General features: G+C 37.8%; 1 long non-coding RNA gene across 5 annotated transcripts in view; it reads right to left on the bottom strand.

Moving 5' to 3' along the window:
• Positions 1 to 4,150, bottom strand: part of LOC143663182 (uncharacterized) — a 65,067-nt gene extending 60,917 nt beyond the window's left edge. For all 5 annotated transcript variants that reach the window (XR_013165846.1, XR_013165850.1, XR_013165849.1 and 2 more), the window contains exon 1: positions 3,841 to 4,150. This is a non-coding gene — a long non-coding RNA (uncharacterized LOC143663182). The remainder of the gene's footprint in view (positions 1 to 3,840) is intronic.
• Positions 4,151 to 21,961: the final 17,811 nt, after the last annotated feature.

Here is a 21,961-nt window from a genome sequence, read left to right on the forward strand (position 1 = left end):
CCATAAATTCTGATAAGTTGTATTCTCATTTTCATTCATCGCCAGATAGCTACTGACTTCTCTAGCAATTTCTTATTTCACCTAGTGTTGTTTAAGAGTGTGTTATTTAATCTCCATATATTTGTGAATGTTCTTGTTTTTTTGGTGGTTATTGAGATCCAGCTTCATCCCATTGTGATCAGAGAAAGTGTTTTGAATAGTTACAATATTTTTATATTTATAAAGGCCTGTTTTGTGCCCCAGCATATGATCTATCCTGGAGAATGTTCCATGAACATTAGAGAAAAATATATAACTTTGTGTTTTGGGGTGCAATGACCTATATATTTCTGTTAGGTCTAATTCATTTATCAAGTTATTTAACTTCTCTATTTCCTTGTTGATCTTCTGTCTGGTTGTTCTATCTATAGAGGAGAGTGGTGTATTGAACTCTTCTACTATTATTGGTGAAACATCTATCATTCCCTTCAGTTTTGCCAATGTCTGTCTCATGTACTTTGGAGCTCCTTGTTTGGGAGCATAAACATTTATAATTGTTATATCTACTTGGTGAATTGGCCCTTTAATTAGTATATAGTGTCCTTCTTTGTCTCTTATGATGTCTTTGCATTTAAAGTTTATTTTGTCTGACATTAATATAGCTAATTCCTGCTGTCTTTTGGTTACAATGTGCATTGAAAATCTTTTTCCATCATTTCACTTTCAATCTATTTGTATCCTTGTGTCTAAGATGAGTCTCTTATAAACTGCATATATCTGGATTTTATTTCTTAATCCATTCTGCCAAGCTGTATCTTTTAATTGGTAAGTTTAGTCTGTTAACATTCAAAGTTATTACTGAAAGGTGTTTCTTCAATCCACCATCTTATCTTTTGGATTTTATTAGCCAGGTCTATATATTCTTTTTCCCTCTTTCTCTTTTTATCCTTTAAGTTACCCTCACTGGCATTCTTCAATTCTGTACCCTCCTCCAGAACCCCCTCTCTTGTCTTTGTTTTCAGCTGGCAGAATTCCCATTAATATTGCTTGTAGGGCTGGTCTCTTGTTGGCAAATTCTTTCAGGACTTGTTTGCCTATGAAAACTTTGATCTTTCCTTCAGTTCTGAAGATAATTCAAAATTGACTGGGTACAGAATTCTTGGCTGGAAATCTTTCTTTTCCAGGATCTTAAATATATCATACCACTGCCTTCTCACCTCCATGGTGCTGTTGAGTAGTCTGAACTCAGTCTTATGTGGTTTTGTTTGTATGTAGTAGATTGTTTTTCTCTTACCACGTTCAGAATTTTCTGCTTCTCTTCAACATTTGACAGGCTGATTAGTATATGTCTTGGGGAAGACCTATTTGTATTTATTCTGTTTGGAGTTCGATGGGCTTCTTTGACTTGTATAATTATGTCCTTTATAAAGGTTGGGAAAATTTCCCCCATTATATCCTCAACTACTCTTCCTAGCCCTTTACTCCCCTCTTCTCCTTCTGGACACCAATCGTTCTTATATTTGCATGCTTTTTTTTATTTCTATCATTTCCCTGAGATCCAATTCAAGTTTCTCTATCGTTTTTTGCCATTTGCTGTTTTGAGTGTTCAGTGTCATTTATCTGCCCTCTATATCACTTATTCTTTCTTCTGTCCCTTCAAATTTGGTGTTGTGTGCTGCTAATATGTTTTTTATTTGGTCTACAGAGTCTTTAATCTCTGTGATATCTGCTATTTTCTATTCTTTCAAATACCTCATTATGCTCTTCTACTGTCTTCTTGATCTCCTTTATGTCATTTGCCATCCCACTTACTTTAAGTAGAGTTATATGAACATGTTTGATTAGTTGTTCCAACATCTGTGTCTCCTCTGATGTTTTAATTTGGTCATTAGCCTGGGCTATATCTGTCTGCATTGTGATATGCTTACTGATCTTCTGTTGTTTATGTCACATGTAAATATCTTGAGTTCAGAAATAAACCCTCACACTTTTGGTCAACTGTTCTTTTACAAGTGTGCCAGGAAAAGAATAATTTCTTCAACAAATGGTACTGGGAGAACTGGATGTCCACATACAATAAAATGGAAGTGGACCCCTGCCTTATACCTTATAATTGACACAAAAGTCAATTCAAAGTGGATCAAATTAGAGAACACTAAAACTATAATAATCCTATTAGAAAACATAAAACGTCTTCAGCACCTTGTGTTAAGCAGTAGTTTTTTAGACTTTATACCAAAAGTGTGAGCAGCAAAAGAAAAATAGATAAATGGGACTTCATCAAAGTAAAAACTTTTCTGCATCAAAGGACATAACTAAGAAAGTAAAAAGACCATCTACAGATGGGAGAAAGTAGTTGGAAACCACATATCTGTTAAAGGTGTCATATCCAGAATATATAAAGAACTTCTACAACTTAACACAAAAAGACACATGATACAGTTAAAAATTAGGTAAAAGACTCGAATAGACATTTGTCCAAAGAAAATGTAGAAATATCCAATAATAAAATGAAATATGCTCAAAGTCATTAGCCATCAGGAAAATGCAAATCAAAACCACATTGAGAGACCATCTCACATTCATTAGAAAGGCTACTATGAAAAAAAAGAAAAGAAAATAGCCAGTGTTGGAGAGGATGTAGAGTAATAGGAGTCCTCATACGTTGTTGGTAGGAATGTGAATGGTCCAGCTGCTATGAAAGACAGTGGTGATTGCTCAGAAACTTAGGTATGAAATCACCATAAGACCTGGCAATCTTCTGGGTATATACCCTAAAGATCTGAAAACAGGAACTGGAACAATATTTTGCACACCAATGTTCACAGCACATTATTCGTAATTACCAGAAGATGGAAGCAACCCAAATGCCCATTAACAGATGAATGGATTAACAAAGTGTGGTATATCCATACAACAGAACAGAATGAAGTTCTGCTGCACACTACAGCTTATACTACAGCTTATATACCAAAGGAATTATTAGGAGGTTCAGCTAATATATATATCAGCAGAAACCTAGGAACATGTGTTGGAGTAGATTATAAGAGTATAAGACCAAGAAGGGCAGAATATAACACTACATAGGACAGAATTGATTGATATGGGGACACTAAACAGAGATTCCAGATTTCATTTGTTAACTTGTGCAGATGGAAGTGACTCTAACCACTTAATGGGTCAGTTGACTGAAATTTGTACTCCATGGGCTGAAACTGCCACACACTTCACATAAGAACCATGATCATTGCATACTAGTCCACTAGAATAGTCCCTTTGGTTCCTGGAATGCCTAGTTAAAACTGCATTTTATCTAAAAAGTAGTCCAAACCAGTTTGCTGTGCATGCACTGAAAGAGGGATCCTGAATGTGAAGAGACCCCTGAACATGAAATATTCTATGAATGGAATCAAAGAGAGCAGGAACAACAGGGAAAGGAAACACAGGGCCCAGAAAGAAAGCAAGAGGTCCACCCATTACCAGTTCTGATAATGTCATAGGCCCCACTCATCACAACAAAGGACTCATTAGTACTAGTCCCTAGTTTGCAGTCCCTAATTGGAATGTTTAAACAGCCAATGGCAATAGGTAACCTATTTTGCTAATTTAGATATTTACTAGCTAATTACCATATGCCAATATCCCTAACAACCTTGCCTCCACCTCCCTTTGCTTGATTTTTTTTTTTCACAAGGCCAGGCTTGGGAATCCAACCCGGGTCTTTGGCATGGCAGACGAGAATTCTGCCACTGAACCGTCGTTGCACTGTTCCTCCTTTTGTTTGATTTTAACAAAAACCCAGGCTCTTCTAGTTCAGGGAGGCAGATTTCAGACTGTATCTCCTGACCTCTGCTGACTTACTTTGCAATACAGTTCTTCTTTCCCCAAAATCTCGGCGTCTCTATTTGGCCCACAGTGCTTTGGATGAGGACTCAGTTTTGAGGGGATCCACTTCATACGCTTGATGGGGATGAGATACCAGAACTTTGCTGTTATGAGGCAAAGAAGGGACTCCAAAGTTTTAAGAAGATAGGAAAGTTAGAGTGGGTTTATCATGTGCAAATTGTGCACTCATCTCCCCACTATAACTCCTGAGGCTTAGCAGACACACTGTCTCTAGGGCATTGAGAAATACATTAGTGAGGGGAGAAAGACTAAGACATTAATTGTCAATAGACACTACAAAGCCATAGGATGAAAAAGATACTTCATTTCCTGGTTCCAGTGTTCTGGTTTATGACATCATGAAGGAGACCTGGTAGTGCTCACCTCAGCAGCCCTCATGGTCCAGCTGTGACCCACAACCTTCAGCATATTTCTGTCATCTGGCAGGCTGCTCCTATTGGCCAGCTAAGGCTGGTCCATATCCTCTAGCAAGTTTTTTCACCACCCAGTGGGTGCTCCTACAGACCATATCCAGCCTGCCTGCTCAGTTTGGCAAATTTCTCTGCCATCTGGTGGGCCTTTCTTATGAACCAACTCTAGCCTGCAGCCTTAGGCAATTTCCTTCACCACCTGCAGTCCTCATGTTCTTATGGCAGCAAACCCTCTCAAAAGAGGTCTGAGTCTCAGATGGGAGCAGGACTCCTCTAGGGTCTTTGTTCCTTACTTGCTCACTGTCCTCACACATGCTTTTGTGCTTGCTACTTCTGTGTCTTTTAAGTTTTTTTTTTTTTAACCTTTTTAGTACTAAGCATCTTTTACTAATAACAAATTCTTTATATTTAAATTTCCTTGTGGTTTCTGTTTCCTGCACTCAGACTGATGCAGGGGAAGTTAAATTCTTGTGTCCAAATTAGCAGCTTGAAATTGTTACCGGACAAATGCCATGGATTCTTTTGCTTGATGCACTCAATAACCAATTCCTAAGACACCAGGTTTCAAAAAGAAAAAATTTATTACTAGACACGTAGGAGAGCAAATGGCTTAGGGGCCCAAAATCTGTCTCCCTAATCTGCAGTAATTCACCTAGCTTTATTAGAGAAAAGATGGGCAAGGTTTAGGATAATGAGCACAGTGGCCCCAAATGATATAATTAGAGGCACTTTAATTATTAAGCATGCGCAGATTGATTACATGCTTAGTCACAGAACGTATGTGAGAAAATGGCAGCATGAGGTATAGGTAACTTGTAGGTTAAAGTCTAAGCTACTGTGTATGTCAAGCAGGCCCATTTTGGTTAGATCCAGTCTCGGTTATTAAGATTACTTTGGACTTAGGGTGGATTAGTTCTGGGCTGACCCAAGATCCTTCATTAATAAACATTAGGGACTGTCTTTAGTGATTACAAAACTCTAAAGTTGAAAAACTGGATATCTTGGTATAAATGAAGGTCAATCACAAAATTTTTACAATCACAGGGGCTATAGAATCATTGTCAGAAATCAAGGTAGTTAGGTTACAATTTAGAGATTTCAGGAATTTCCCTGTCTACTCCAATATACCAGAAAGCAAAAAGGAATATCTATATATTGATTCAGTAATCAAAATCAACCCTTAAATTCTGATTTCTTGGTTACAAAATGGAATTCCTTAGTTTTTGTCCTTTAATGTAAGATAGTAAATTGCTTGCATCTATCTTCATGACTGATATTTGTTTCTGTTTTTGTTACTCATTTTACGTATTTTGCTCCTACGTTTCCTTGGCATTTCCTTTTCTTACTTTTTAATGCTCTTATTCAACTGAACTTTCAATTCACAAAGGATAATTGAAGGTAGAAACAATATAGTTGTCTTTTTTCTTCTTCTCCTCCTCCCCCTTCTCTTGCTCTTCCTCCTCTTCCTTCTTTTTTTCTTCTTCTTTGCCTAGTTTTCTTGTCCTTAACTTAGCTAGAACTCTGAACTAACACTTCATGGGTTCAAACAGTCTAACCATTTTCCAACTATGTCACTTTTGAGAAAGTTACTTAACTTCTGAGACAGTTTCCTCATCTGAAAAATGTATATAAAGAGCTTAGCACAGTCCCTGATACAATGTAAGTATTCAGTTTGTGTTAGTTATTATTTTCCTCCTATCTCCAGTTTCTATCTGCCATGGAACATTTGGGCACACTGAAAAATATGTCCAGTCTAATTGTGTGGTTTGCTTCAAGTCTGGAAACCCTGAGGAGAGAGAGCTTGAACTTGGTTCATGTATGTACATATTTGTATTCAGGACCAGTGTACCCCAAAGGAGACAGGATTAGAGGGAGACCTCACAGGGCTTCTGAGAGAAAACCATCAGGAAAAAAGAAGACTGACACAGGGGCAAGACTGAATGACAAGCCCTGGAGAGTGGTGGCAGTAGTGTTTTCCAGTGTGGAGAGACTCTTTGCTGACCATAATTTGATACAACCTTCTCCAACTCTTTTGTAGTACCTATGTGCCCGGGAAAGTAGAGAGCTGAATAGGAGAAAAGCATGCATACTTGGGGCTCTGCAGGCTGGTCGTAGAAAGCAGAAGGTGCTTGCCTATTGAATGGGTAAGGGGAGGAGCACAAGAGTCTAGGACATGGGCAATGTTGTCTGGTTGGCTTGGAGGCCAGCTGTCTGGAGGAAGTCAGCTAACATGCAGATCACAGATTTATGAGCAGTAGACCAATAACAGAGCAGAAAAATATGTTTATATTTTAATACAATACACATTCTGCCTTGTATTACAGTTATTTTTGTTTGCATGACCCCATTTCTTCCCCTTCCATTTACTTCTTAAAGAAATAAAATCTTGTGTGTGACCCAACATTGAAACTGAAAATCTTAATGGTCAAATCCAAATTCTTTTTTTTCCCCATTCTTATCTTACTCAAGCTCTTCAATGCATTTGTTTGTTTTGCCTTTCCTTCTTGAATTTCCTTCATTTGACTTGTTTGACTCCACTCTCCTTTGCTTGCTTTTCCCTGTGTGTCCGCCTCTAAATTGTGTCAGTCACTTGGTTTCATCTTAGCCCCCCTCCCACCACCACAAACACACCATACATTTACTCTGTGTAAGCTTCTACTATAAATCCCCAAATTTTACCATAACCCTAACCAAATTCTCCCTTGTCCTAATTTATTCTCCTAAACGTCAGGTCATTTACACCTGAGGTCTCACAAGCGTATCCCAAAGTCCCATCATCCCTTTCTCGTAATCTTCCAATCCTGAATTTTCTGTTTTGGTATAGTCCCGGTTAAAAACCTTGAAACCACTTTCTACCTTCTTTACCCATCAAATCTGTATTGCTCCAAGCCTTGCCTAGTTTACCTTCTCTGTTAGATTGCAAGTTGCTGGAGTGTGATATACCAGAACTGGAACGGATTTTTAAAAAGGGAATTTAATAAGTTACAAGTTTACAGTTCTAAGGCTGTGAAAATGTCTAAATTAAGGCAAGTCTATTAAAAATGTCCAAATTAAAGCATCCAGGGATTGATACCTTGACTTAAGAAGACCACTGAAGTTCAGGATTTCTCTCTCAGCTGGAAAGGCACATAGCGACCTCTGCTAGCTTTCCCTCCAGGCTTCTTCAGTGGCTTCCTAGGAGCATTTTCTTTATGCATCTCCAAAGTTCTCTGGCTATGTAGGCTCTGTCAATTTCTCTCACTTCTGTTGTTTTTGACTCTCTCCAAAATGTTTCCTCTTTTAAAGGATTCCAGTAAACTAATCAAGACCCATCTGGAATGTGTGGAGTCACATCTCCATTTAATCAAAGGTTACACCCAAGATTGGGTGTGTCATATCTCTTGGAGATAATTTAATCAAAAGTTTCCAACCTACAGTATTGAATCAGGATTAAAAGAAACGGCTGCCTCCACAAGATTGAATTGAAAAACACTGGCTTTTCTGGAGTACACAATACTTTCAAAACATGACACCTCCTAGATAGCTCTTGAATCTACTTTACCATATTTTCCCTAAACAAGTGCCATAGCCTTGGAACCATTTTCATTTCCATTGTTCTCTCTCTTCTCCACACCATTGTTCATCTTGCTGTTTTTTTTTCCTTTAAAATATAAATTGGTCACTGTTTTAGTTTGTTAAAACTACTGGAATGCAATATACCAGAAATGGAACAGCTTTTAAAAAGGGGACTTATTAAGTTGCAAGTTTACAGTTCTAAGGCCATGAAAATGTCCAAATTAAGGCATCCAGAAAAAGATACCTTAACTCCAAAGAAAGGACCCATGAAGCAAGTTTTCTCTTTCAGCTGGGAGGGCACATGGCAACTGCTAGCTTTCTCTCCTTATTTCATAAGGTTTCCCTGGGGGTGTTTTCCTTCTGCATCTCCAAAGGTCTCTAGCTGTGTGAGCTCTATTTGCACTAAAGTTTTTTCCAAAATGGCTCCCTCTTAAAGGGCTCCAGTAAGCAACGCTACCTTGAATGTGGAGACACATTGCCATGGAAACCATCAAATTAAAAGTTACCACCCACAACTGGGTGGGTCACATCTCCATGGAAACAATCAAAAGAATCCCACCCAGCAATATTGAATGAGGATTAAAGAGCATGGCTTTTCTGGGGTACACAACTATTTCAAACAGGCACAGTCACTCTCCTTTACAAATCTTTTTCTGACCACCAACTACTCATAGGAATGGCTTAAACATCCTTCATCAGGTAGCCCTAACCTCCTCATATTTCAGTTACTTCAAAAATTTTGCCAAGGCCCTTTCAAATATAGAAACTCATGTATACCTCAATTCTGGGAAATTCTTGAATTATTTCATTAATGACTCGCTTCTCTCTGCTTTCTCTAGAACTCTTATTATTCTTATGTTGTGCCTTTTGGATCCTTCATCTTTTGGGTAAATTTTCTCATATTTTCTCTCCTATTTTCCATCACTAAGACTTTTTGCACTGCTTTTGAGACATTCTTTTCATCTTTGCCTATTAATATTTAAGTTTATGCTATCATGTTTTAAGTTTCTAAGAGTTTTTTTGGTTGTTGTTCTCTGAAATCTTCTTTTATCAATTCTTTTATTAATGACATCCTATTTGTGTTTTGTGGATGAATTATTCTCTCTTCTCCTGAGGAGTTTTCTTATCCCTGCAGAGGATTTTTTTCTGCTTGCTGTTTGGTCATTGTGATCTGTCTTTCATGTTAGAGGCTTTCCTGAAAGATAAAAATTCTTGGTTATCTGCTTATTAAGAGTTGAAAACCAAAAAGCTTTTGAAGATTAAGCATGAAGTCAAGCTTATTGATTTTAAGTTTCCAGTTTTAAATTTGTATTCTGTTGGAGAAACCCCTGATGTCTGTATCTTTAGGTCTTTCTCTTGGAATGATGAGATTCCCCAGAAAAAAGTCTTTGATTTCCTGTCTAAAGGTTCTAGCTGCCAATGTTCAAGGTGTCCTGCGTGGGGATGGGCAAAGAAATCTCAGCCTTTGGTATGCTAACAGTCACTTGATCTCCCATTTTTGTAAGGTATCCAAGCCCTTAACAGTGCCCGGAATCCTCCCATCCAGAGTCCCTCTGCTGTGGCTTCAAATGTTCTGGGGTAGGGACAGTTGCACAGTACCATGAAGTGGGTGAGGAGATCTAAGGAGTTAACTACTTCTCAAAGAGCTTTTACCAATCTTTGTCATTTTAACCACTCTCCTTCATCTCCAATTTCAGAGGCAATTGGTGTCTCCTGTTTTCCTTAATGCCTGGACTCCAAGGCATTAAGGAGACAGTAGTAAGGAATTGTGGTAGAGCACTTATTCAAGGTGTATGGTAATAAAAAGACAGTGTGAGCTATAACTGAAGTTAGGGAGAACTGAGAAGTCAAATGGAGGCTCCAGTCTCCCCAGAATAAGAGATTTTATGCATATTGGAAGGCAGAGTGAAAAAAAAATGAAAAGAGAGAAGCTGAGAACACATTAAAAATAGGGAGTAATTGTGGCAGGAAGATCCAAAAGGACCCAGAGAACAAAGGAAAGAAGGTCCTTTCTTTGGAGTTAAGGTATCTTTTTCTGGATGCCTGAATTTGGACATTTTCATGGCCTTAGAACTGTAAACTTGCAACTTAATAAGTCCCCTTTTTAAAAGCTGTTCCATTTCTGGTATATTGCATTCCAGTAGTTTTAACAAACTAAAACAGTGACCCAGATTGAAGCATAGGTAGAGAGCATAACCTTAGTAGGAAGCTGGATGAAAGAAAGGAAGGATAGATGCTGTGATCTTTAGAGATGGAAAGAAGGACAGATGGAAGAAGTCAACCCAAATGGCCTATTGTATTTGGTAAAATAGAACTAGTTCATTTTCTGAGAATGATGAGCTGAGAACTTTAATTAAAGTCTTGATGAAGAAGATTTGGAATAGTAACTGTGGGAAGTAAGTCAGAAAGCTTATTTTATTTTTTAACCAAATTAAAAATATTTTTAAGCAGACATTCGGGTCAAAAGGTGCTGCCTACATATCTGCACAGATTTCTTTGACATATGGAATATAAAAGACACACCACAAATTCCAAAGATTCCACCATCATTGCCATCTTTCAAGAGGAAAAACTGGCTGTGGTAACTATAATGACAGTCCTTTCTGTGCTCTTATTGCAGGCAAAGGCCTATTTGAGAAGTAACCAACTTAGAGATATGATGTTGGAAATATATTTACATTGGTGGTCCAATGAGTAAGAAAGAGTGACATACACTAAAATTAACAAGAACTACGTTCTAACTATGTTAGCTATGTTCTAACAGAAACTGTTGGCTGAAGGATGAGAAGAAATAGTAAAGAAACTTGAGATCTATGTTTTTATTGTTTTGTTTTTTGACTTAATGATTTTACCATGCATATGGGAAAAGTCACAAGATAGGAAGTAGTCAATATTCTTGCTTTTTCCTGGATGAAAAACTAACTCTTGGTTCTCTGTCTTTGATATAATCTCTCATTCCTCTCTCTCTCTCTCTCTCTCTCTCTCTCTCTCTCTCTATCTATCTCTAGCTCTCTCTTTCTTCACTCTCAGTCTCAGTCTCACTCTCATTCCTGGGCTCTCTCTCTCTGATCTGCACTCTATTCTCATCTGCCAGGCAGCATTCTTGGGCTTTCCTTTCAGCAAACAGAGCCCTCACTAGAACTCAGTGTGGAGATTTCTAAGGAAGTAACGCCATTGCTAGTCTGTGACACCTGAAATTGAAGTGAATAAGTGAAAACTTGGCATAGAATTTCTTGAATGTTGTTGATTCTAATCCTAGAGGCCCCTTGGATTGGTTTTGAAATGACAATTTTACAGGTTGACCACTATTCAAATTGTGGTCGAATTTTAAATTATAGTGTGGTTGAGGTTTTATAACTGTTGGGGCAAAGCAGGGGAAATGAGTATAAAAAAATTGTGTTTGCTCTTTGAGATCTCTAAAGAGGTTTTTTATCATAGTCCATTTTGGAGGCAGTGATGATTAAGGGCAAGGGCTTGGAGTTTGACGTAATTTTGAATTTCAATGCATCCCATTTTACCGTATGTGATTTTGGGCAGGTCATCCTCTTCAAATTTTAGTTTCCTTATCTGTAAAAGCTAGAATGTTATTGAAACTCATAGGGCTGACAAGGTTGATAAATGAGAAAATATAGTGAGTGTTTAGCAGTTGCACGACATTAAAAAGTGCTCAATAAAGGTTAGTAAGTATGATTATTATTTTAACCTTGTAGTAGAGTCAACTAAACTAGTAGATCTGACTTTGTCAAAGTGATATGCTACTTGGTTTCCTTTTTATACATCCATGCGGCTGGAGGCTTCTTTAATCTACCTGTAGGTTCACCCACATTCCAGATCTTAGGACTCATCCATTTCCTAGACAGAGTCATATCAGGAACCCTAGGTTAGGAGTTCAGTGACTACACTCTGGATAGCCTTGTTACTGTTGTCAATCTCTTTTTGTATATGGTTCTGGAAACCATTTCATATTACTTCTCAGAAGTAGAAGCAGATCCAAGCATGGTAGGACCAGGAGTCTTTGCAATTTGGGGAACTCTGTTTAAGAGAAAAGGACACAAGATAATAAAAATAGAATTAGGTACATAGCTTTAAAAGGGGTCCATGCAAGTGAAGGGTCCTGAAACTTAAGCTTCATTAGCTTAATGGTATATCTAACCTCTGTTAAAAGACCAAATCTTCCCTTCTCATTTAAGGTCCAGAAAAAAGATCTTTGCCTCTCCATGTCTGGGTTTCTTTTACTTTTATTTTCTGTCCAATGATTCCATTTCTCATTCCTCCTGAAATTCTTCCCAAGACTAGAAGTACAAGTTCATGAAATTTGAAAACTAGAAGAGACTTTAAAAGATCCTCTTAATTAACCATTTAATTTTCTGGAGAAGAAATTAACGTCCAGAAAAGTGAAGTAGCTTGCATGAGTATCCATTCCCAAGGAAAGGTCAATTAGCATACCTTCATTTGCAAGAATTAGAAACCCCAAAGCAAAGCAGCTTAAATAACAAAAGGGTCTTCTGATTTAATATGGTGGGTTGGACATCTGTGTTTCACTCTGCTCCTTCTTCCAAATCTCCCAAGATCAGTGCATCTCAAACAGTAAAGTGCATATGAATCACTTGGGAAGCTTGTTAAAATTCAATTCTGATCCAGCAATTCTGGGGTAGGGCCTGAGATTTTGTATTTCTATCAAATCCTAGGTGATGGTGATGTTGCTGGTCTGTGGATCACATTTTGAGTAGTAAGGCAGACTAAATCAGGGGTCTGCACACAACAGCCCTGGCCTGTTATTATATGACCCTCGAGCTAAGAGTGGTTTTCACATTTGTAAAAGGTATTTTAAAAATGAATATGTGGGTGCACGGGTGGTTCAGTGGTAGAATGCTCACCTTCCATGTGGGAGACCTGGGTTCAATTACAGGACCACGCATCTAAGGGGGGAAAAAAAAGAATATGTGACAAAGATGTGTGTGGCCCACAAAACCTAAAATATATACTCTCTGGCCCTTTATAGAAGAAGTTTGCTGGCTCTGATCTAGATGACAAAAAGGGAATGATGAGAAAAGAATAAACCCACAAGCACAAAAGAACAGATGAGATGACAGCAGAGGACAAACATTAAAATTTGAGGAGATGAAAAGCAGATGGGCCTTCTGTCTTTACAGAATGGAGAAAGAAGAAACCTAAGAGTCTTCATGGGGGCATCCACAAAGAAGAATGCTTATTTGTATTTCAAACCTTGGGAAATCTCAGGACTTAAGGGGACTAGGTATCTGGGAAAGTTGATAGAGTGGGTGGGCAGGAGGAAATCGAGGTAGACATAGACATGTACTGCTGAAATCCCCCTCTGAGGAGGATTATCTGCTTAGCTGCAAAGGATATGTTTAGCTAATAACCTCCAGCTATTAGCTTAGTAGGGTACACCTTAGTTTTTGAGCTGAGCTCTGGTCAATGACTGAGCAAGGCAGTGGTACAAACATCTAGGCAATTCCACTCAATTTGGACTCTTTTAATAAAAGGGCAATATTTGCTCTGGGGTCCCTGTTTGGCTGGCTGAGACTTTGTCAGGTTGACATTGTGGTCTGACAATTTGCCTGCCCTATATTCCCACTTCCTCCTTTTCCCTTCCACAGGTATTATTCAATAGGAAACCTTTTGCACTACCACCTCTATCTCAAAACATCTGCTTCCTGGAGAACCCAACCTCCAATAGCGGAAGTGATCCAAGAAGACAGGAAGCAAGATGGAATTTGGGGACTGGATCAATTACCAGTCTGTTGCTAATGGGAACCCCATCCATGGTGGTAAATGGTACACAGAAAGCCCCTGGCACAAGGTGTGTGTTCAGTTGTTGAAACTTTCCCCAGTAGTGAGCTGGGATGGTGTGCTGGTGGAAAAGAATACATTAGCCATGCAATAAAATATATCAGTAATGGTAAATATAAGGACAATGAAAGCAAGATGCTCATTACTAAGTGGCATTGATGCCCTTCAGGCAAATAATATATAGCGAGGGGCAATTAGCAAATAATTGAAATTAAGTGTCAGAGCTGGAGAAACAAAGTGTCTTTGGTAGCTTACAAAGATGCCTCCATACAGTGGGTAAGCAGAAAAAAGCTACATAGCATATGCAGAAAAAAACTGAAGATCAAACATAAAATTTGATGGTCATTGTGGCTGACCTCCAAAGATGATTAATGCCCAACAGAAGCAGGTTTGTTATGCCAAAGTCAGGACCCTGTTTGGGAAAGCCTGCAACCCTTATACATGGGATAGGGACATATGGATGGTCCTGAAGATTTGTTTTTCCAGTTTTCTCGGAACCTTCTGAGGCTACTGAAGTGGCCTTTACCTTCCTCTTAACAACCAGTACTCTCTCCATGTGAGAAAACAATACAGAGGTGTGAGGGTTCCATTCATATGTTAACTTGGCCAGGTTATGGTGTCCAGTTTTTAGGTCAAACAAGCAATGAATGGCCTTATTGTTACTGTGAGAATATATCATGGACTTAAATTATCAGTAAGTTGATTGCTCTATAGCTGATTATATCTACAATCAACTGTGGAGATTTCCTTCAACAATGAGAGAAGTCTCATAAGATCAGTTGAAGCCTTTAAAAGGAGAAGTGATGATTTCAGCAGTCAAAAGGGAGAAAGACACCTTCTTCCCGTCCTTCAAGATATAAAATATGTATTACATAAGAGACCTCTTTATAGTGCTGTCTCCCCAAAAGGAAAGAGATATGGTCCATCAACCAAAGCTTAGAAGTAAAAATGATTCCACTTATCAACACTCCCACTCATCTTTTGAGCAGATTTTGTGCTTCCTGTCCCTACAACTCTGGGTTCTGCAGGACTGGAGACCCTGGTCCTTTGCACAAGTTACAGCTGCTGCCAGGGTACTTTAGACAACTTCTGTCCACAGACTAGCAGGTGAGAAAAGAAGTCACTAAACTGACCGAAGTCATGGACTCTGATCAGCAAAAGGAAGGAGAATTCATTTTACACAATGAGGGTGGGAGGAATATGTGCAAGAGATAGCCTTCGGTACCTCCCAGTACTCCCTCGTTGCATCATAACTATGATTGAAGATGTGAAACAATCGCAGCCCGGTCACTAAGCAAGCTATCAAGACCTGTTTAGGTGACAGTTGAAGGTGAAGGGAGTTCAGAATAGATAGTGGAGGAAGAGGAAAAGTACTAGTTGCAGCTCCAAGACCAACTGTAGTTTATCCCAGTAACCTTCCCCTTCTGAGTTTCCCCTCAGGAAGAGAACCACAGAGGGCCTGATCCTCGATCCTGCATGGAGAAGTAAATCTGTGAGGGATGGACTGTGGCAGCCAAGAAAATGTTCTTCTCAGCTCTCCTCCTATCGTAGCTGACTTGACCTCACTTGCTACGCTGAAATCCAACCCTGCATTCACACAGTGGCCATGCTTTCACAGGCTGCTCCTAACTAATGACTGAGTACAGAAAAAGTACTAAGGCAGGTGTTCCTTGGACTGGCAGGACCCCATTAAGGGGCACCTTTGGTCTTGCTGAACTTTCTTGCAATAGAATATTCACTCAACCTTTCTTCCCTTTCTACTTCACATGCATTATGTTCTGCTGTCTCTCACAGTCTCCCCTGGCTCCATCCCCATTTTCCCTCTCAAACATAGCCCTATAAATCTCTTGCATGTCTAATCCTGTCTTGGCAAACACACTCCCCAAATGTCCATCAAAGGGAGAATGCATAAATAAGAGGTGGTAAATTTTATAATGGAACACTATTCAAGATTGTAACAATGAACTACAGATACACAGAACAACCTAGATGATTCTCAAAAACGTTGTGATGAGTGAAAAAAAGCCAAATATAAAAGAATTCATATGATATGCTTCCATTTAAATAAATAATAGTTACCCTCAAGGTGGTGGTGGTGGTGGTGAATATTGACTGGAAAGGTGCACAAGGAGCTGTTCTATATTTTGATGCATTTAGTGGTCTCATGGGTGTAAACATATGTTAAAGTCATCAAATTGTACACTTAAGATTTTTGCATTTTAATGCATGTAAATTATACCTCAAAGTACTGAAAAAGTAATAAAAGGGACTTATTGGTTCATGAAACTGGATGTCGATAGGTATAGAGGCCTTTAAATAGATTTGATTCAGTAATTCAACAATGCCATCAGAAATAGGGTTATTTTCTGTCTTTCCCGTATGCTTTCTAGTCTGTCCACTTCAATTCCAGCCTGGCTCATCCTTGTATTCACAGTGTGCTGACAACAACCTCCTTTTCTGGGCCAGGCCACTAGGAGACTTGCTTCTGGAAACTTTCTTAAAAGAGTGAGAATATTTCTTCTTTCCTGAAAGTTTCTAGCAAACACGTCTCATTGCCCAAACACATATCTCATAAGCCCATTCCTGAACCAATTCATGTGACCAGGGAAATGCCATACACTGACTAATATCTGCCTATCCCTGAATGAATCATTTTAGAATGGGATTTAGGATTACTCCAATTGATTAGACAAGTTGGGACTTATCCTTGGAACAAAATCTCTTTAGTTTTATGACTGCTCCACAAAGAGGAGAGGTGTGTAGTGGATTTAAGAAAGACAAGCACAAAGTCCACCATATGAAGTGTAGCTGAATTGGGTAATAGGTCCAATTAACTCAATATCGTATTAATCATGGTCTTGCTTTCCATTTTCTAAATATATTTTCCCATCCCCACTTCATTCAGGGTTTAATATATACACAACCAATTAAAGTTGTATTAACCAGGAAGCACAAGTGTTTGTCTTCTAAAGTTTGAAATGAAAACCGGAATAAATTCCATTATTAGACAAATGAGTCTAAGTTACATAAAGTTGGCTTGCCAGATGAGCCCAATCCTCATTGCTGAACCTGAGTCTATTCTTTATCTTCATCTCATCCCTAATTTCTACTCCATTTCTGAGGAAAGCACCACATTGTAAGTGTAATTAATGCCACTTAAAAATGTTTACAATGGCAAATTTCATATCATATGTATGTTTAAAAAAAAGAGCTGTGTTAAAATGTCATGTATCTTCCTGTTCATGGATTTTTTAAAACTTTTTTATTGTATAGTATAATGTATATACAAAGCAAAGAAATAAAAAAGCAATAGTTTTCAAAGCACTCTTCAACAAGTAGTTACAGGACAGATCCCACAGTTTGTCATGGGCTACCAATAATCCTCTCATATTTTTCCTTCTAGCTGCTCCAGACATAGGAGGCTAGAAGGCTTAAATATTTTTTTTTATCATCACAATTGGCTTTTTTCCTTCTTTTTTTTTGTGAAAAATAACATATATACAAAAAAAGCTATGAATTTCAAAGCACAGCGCCGCAAGTAGTTATAGAACATATTTCAAAATTTGACATGGGTTACAATTCCCCAATGTTAGTTTTTTACTTCTAGCTGTTCTAAAATACTGGAAACTAAAAGAGATATCAACTTAATGATTCAGCATTCATGTTCATTTGTTAAATCTTGTCTTCTCCGTATAACTCCATCAGTTTTGATCTTTCCATCCCTCTCTTTAAGGGTGTTTGGGCTATGGCAATTCTAACTTTTTCATTTTAGAAGGGTCTGTCACTAATATGGGGTAGGGAGATGGAACTAGCTGATGTTCTGGAGAGGCTGGCCTAGGTTTCAGGACTTATCTGGACCAGGGACCCATCTGGAGGTTGTGGGTTTCTGGAAAGTTACTCTATTGCATGGAATCTTTGTGGAATCTTATATATTGCTCTAGGTGTTCTTTAGGATTGGCTGGAGTGTTCCTGGTTGGGGGTTGGCAGGTTATGATAGGTAGCAATGTCTAACTGAAGCTTGTGTAAGAGCAACCTCTAGAGTAGCCTCTCAACTCTATTTAAACTCTCTCGGCCACTGATACTATCTATATTAATTAAACTTCTTTTCCCCCTTTTGGTCAGGATGTAATTGTTGATCCCATGGTGCCAGGTCTGGATTCATCCCTGGGAGTCATCTCCCACGTTGCCAGGACTTTCACCCCTAGATGTTATGCCCTATGTAGGGGGAAGGGCAATGACTTCACTTGCAGAGTTGGGCTTAGAGAGACTGAGGCCACATATGAGCAATGAAAGAGGTCCTCCAGAAGTCCAGAAGTAAGTCCTAGGCATGCCTATAGGTAAAAAAGCAATAGTTTTCAAAGCACTCTTCAACAAGTAGTTACAGGACAGATCCCACAGTTTGTCATGGGCTACCAATAATCCTCTCATTGGTAAGCTTCTCTGCTACTATATAAGCTTCACAAGAGTGACTCTATTTGGACTTTCTCTGCCACTAATACTTTTTAAATTACACTTCTTTTCCCCCTTTTGGTCAGGATGGAATTGTTAATCCCACGGTGCCAGGTCTGGATTCATCCCTGGGAGGGATGGGAGACTTTCACCCCTGGATGTCACGTCCCATGTAGCGGGGAGGGCAATGATTTCACTTGCAGAGTTGGGCTTAGAGAGAGAATCTGCTCATGGATTTTGGTATTTGTGTTTCTATCCTGGACACTACAAAGCTGTAAAAAAAAAAAAAAAAAAAATATATATATATATATATATATATATATATATATATATATATTTCTGACACACATAGTCTCTTTGAAATGGGTCATTTCAAAGGAGATGGATCAAACAATAATACAGATGCAGAGTCACTGCTAACCCATACGGTCTTTTGATGAGAATTTAAAAAAAGGAACCCAGATGCATCCCTGTAGGTGCAGGGCTTGACAAATGGAGTGCTGGCAGGATTTTAGTCTCCATTTGCCTCCTTGTATAGGTGTCCTTGTGGCATATGCCCTTTGTTGGCCTTTATCACTCCTTCTCAGACTGATAAAATACATCCTCCTAACTCATTCTCTGCCACCAGGTTCTTATTTTCCTCCTCATTCATCCAGCCTACTTCTGTGCGATTAATCTTTTATCATGTTACTTTCCTGCTCAAAACAAAACAAAACAAAAAAACCTTTATCAGTTCCCCTCCACCAACCTAAGAGAAATCAGATTACTTAAGTTAACATTTTAAAGCTTTGCACAATGTCTCTCAAGTTTCCCTTATAGTCTTTCCCTACCACTTTTCACCACAAATTTTGTATTTCAATCAATCTAGAGCATGGGGTATTTCCAACTACATCTTGCATGTTCCCAATGTTTGATATGCCATGTTAGTACTATATGCACTTATATATATTTATATGTTTAATGTCTGTTTCCAAAACTAAACTATAAACTCCAAGTAGTTTGTACGTTGACCTTTATATTCAACTTGTAATACACGGTAACAGCAACAAATGGGTGTTACTAAAATCTGAGCCAGTGTTTGGGCTAATCTTACAAGGTGCTGTAAGGGAGATGTAATGGCTAGATCTAGACCTAGCATGGCTTTCAGAAACAGTACTGACCTCCATATTTATTCCACACCAGCCACGTAACAAGGAAACTTTTCCTAGGGACTCATTATCCCACCCACTGATATTTCCAATGTATTATGGTTTCCTATCACAAGCTGCAGCTACTTCTCGTTTTCCTTCTTTTCCTTTTCTCCCTCCTCTTGCTCTTGCTCTTTTTCCTTCTTCCCTCCAGTTTTACTATTTGACTATAGCCAATGAAATGGCTCTCATATTTCAATGAGAAATCTAAATGCTTATCTCCTCCTGAGTTAAGCAGTCTGTTAGCCCCTTTCTGGCCAAATTTGAGTCCCTGTCCAGGAGAGACAATATATGGTCCTTTGATGCTGCCCTTATAAAATATTCTGGGTTCTAAGTGAGACAATTATGGTATATAGAGAAAATTTCACTGAACTCAGAATTCAACAACGTGGATTTGAGTTCTGGTTCCATCATTCACTTGCTAGTGAGCTTGACCAATTTTTCTGAACTTTTCTTCCGATGTAAAATGGGGATAAAGTTGCCAATCAGTTAAGGATGAAAAATAGAATTACTAAGCAGCATTTAGAGCCCAACTGAAATAAAAGTGGTAGTCCTTTTGGTCAGCACTGTTCAGTAACTTTTTTTTTCAGCAATGCTTTATTTCCTGGCTGAAAACCAAAAAGCACTGTATCAGTTTTAATTATTATTATTAGATGTCCTTGCCATAGCTTCCTCAGTTTCCAGGAAGATCAGCCTCACATATTTTTTCTCCATTCTAAAAAACATTTTAGTATTTGTCACTATATTTAACTTAAAAATAGTAGTTTATTTACTTGCATTTGCTTAAAAATGGCATATATCTAGCAATATAAAATGTAGCTTTAATAGTCCATCCAAAAGCAACAAGAAAAAAAAAATCACCCAGCTACTATAAGGCACAGCATTGAAGTTGATAAATATTCATTGTATCAGTTTTTAGAAACAATAGGGAAGAAGCAACATATTCAGGGAAAATTTTCTTTTGTTTGCTACTGCCATTACACACATTGAGGACACTAACAATTTATGACCAGATTATTGGAATAGGTTCCTTAGAGGTTTCTATACCCTGCGTTTCTCTCCTTCAAATAGATTTTTCACATCGCAGCCAGGTCATTAATTAATTAATTCATTCAGGAAACATTTATTGAGGATCTATTATGTGCTAAGTGCAAAGTACAGACAAATGGGGAAAAGGTGTGAAAAAAATGGGTTAGATTCAGTGTTAGAATGCTATGTAGATGTTTAACAATGCTTACAATGCTCCCTATTGCCCATACTGTATTCTCAACTTCAAACTCCTCATCCTGGCTTTTAAGAGCATCCACAAATTGGCTTTAAAACAATTCTCTAATCTTTATTTTCCACTTCTATAGCTAAATGGATATTTTTTCACTGTTCCATGAAAATGTTCTTTCTCTTCCCAGCTTCTGGGATTTTGCTCGAGTTGTTCAACCTAATTGAAATTCCTTCCCAAGGCTTCGGGACTATCCAAATCCTACTAATTGTTTAAGATCTAGATGAAATCTGACTGTAGTAGAGCTTCCTCTAAGAATTTCTACTCAAAGGAAACTTTCTTTTGATTCCCAAAGCAATTAATGCTTGTTGAAGTCCTTTGACAATATTTAAAAGCTTATTGTCTCTATTACTTTTAAATTATTCCAACCTTTTATTGTTATTTACATTTTCATATGTTTAGTTTATGTCACTAACTAGATGGCAAGCTATGAGAGGGAAGATTATGTTTCTTGTTCAATGATATTTTGAAAAAGATCTAGAAATTACTAGGGTTCCCCAAATAAATAAAAAAGCAATAATAAAATATGTTGTTATTTTTAAAAGACTGGTAAAAAAGACCTATTTAAATGAAGAATTATTCTGTATTTTTGAAGATCGGTTATAAAGATATTAGTCCTCTCTAAATTTATCTATATGTTTAATGTTATTCCGAGCAAAATCCCTGAAGAACTTTTTAGGAAATTTATCAAATTGATTATAAGATTCATATGGAAGGAAAAAACGTGCCTGGATAGCTAAGAAAACTTTGAAAGACAAGGATAAAGAAGGGGGACTCATTCTACCAGTCATCTGGTAGAATTAATAATTACCAAGTTTAATTATTAATTAAAAGGGGATATTACTGGAGCAGAAATAGATGAAATGAAGCAGAATAAAAGGCTGAGAACCAAACCCAGGCATGTAAGAGGACTTAGTACATCTATCACGGATTTATGGGGGAAAGTCTGAATTAATCACCAAATGAATTTGGAATAACTAACAGCTGTCCCTACAGAAAAATTAAAATTAAAATTAGGAGGGAAAAACAGATTCCAAATGAGGAAAAAAAAGAACTAAAAGTGAAAAAACTCCAAAAACAAGTAGAAGAAAAGATAGGATAAGGAAGGGAGTCTTTAAATAAGATATATGTGCAAAACATAAAAGAAAAGTTAGGTTATTAGGCTTAATCAAAATTTAAAACCAGTATAGAAAATGTAGTAAAAAATAATAAAGTTAAAAGACAAGAGACAAGTTGGAAGAAGATATTTGCACTGTATATAGCAAAGGAATGTTATCCAGACTATATGAAGTACTACAAATCAAGAAAATGTCAAAAGTTCAGTAGAAAAAAAAAATAGGTAAAGGATGTAATTAGGCGTTTAACAGAAGAGACTATACAATAGC

This window comes from Tamandua tetradactyla, chromosome 2 (assembly GCF_023851605.1).
Source record: "Tamandua tetradactyla isolate mTamTet1 chromosome 2, mTamTet1.pri, whole genome shotgun sequence".
NCBI classification, from domain to species: Eukaryota; Metazoa; Chordata; class Mammalia; order Pilosa; family Myrmecophagidae; genus Tamandua; species Tamandua tetradactyla.